We start from the raw sequence: 320 nt of genomic DNA, 5'->3' as shown, positions 1-320 counted from the left end.
CTTTAAAGCTCTATTTGTGGTCTGTGAAAATATGATACTAGAAAATGATTTTCCATGGTCCCACAAACAAAGGCACTGGAGTGACTGAATTCTACCCCAGTCAGGAGATGGAGGGAAGGAAAAGAGAAAAAAGGGAAAGGGAGAAACGGGGATGGGGGGGAAAGGAAGAGAGGAGGGAGAGGAGAAGGGGGAAAGAAAGAGGTGAGGGTGAGAATGGGAGAAGACACAAGAGAAAGGGAGAGGAGGGAGGAAGAGGAGGGGAAAGAAAGGGAGAGAATGGGAGAGGAGAGAGGGAGAAGGAAAGAGGGAGAAAAGGAGAA

The sequence above is a fragment of the Petaurus breviceps genome, unplaced genomic scaffold (genome assembly GCF_028583685.1).
Source record: "Petaurus breviceps papuanus isolate PSGF00001 unplaced genomic scaffold, PetGlider_PUasm1.0 103, whole genome shotgun sequence".
In the NCBI taxonomy this organism is placed as follows: domain Eukaryota; kingdom Metazoa; phylum Chordata; class Mammalia; order Diprotodontia; family Petauridae; genus Petaurus; species Petaurus breviceps.
The sequence above is the reverse complement of the archived record's forward strand: the minus strand, read 5'-3'. Positions refer to the sequence as shown.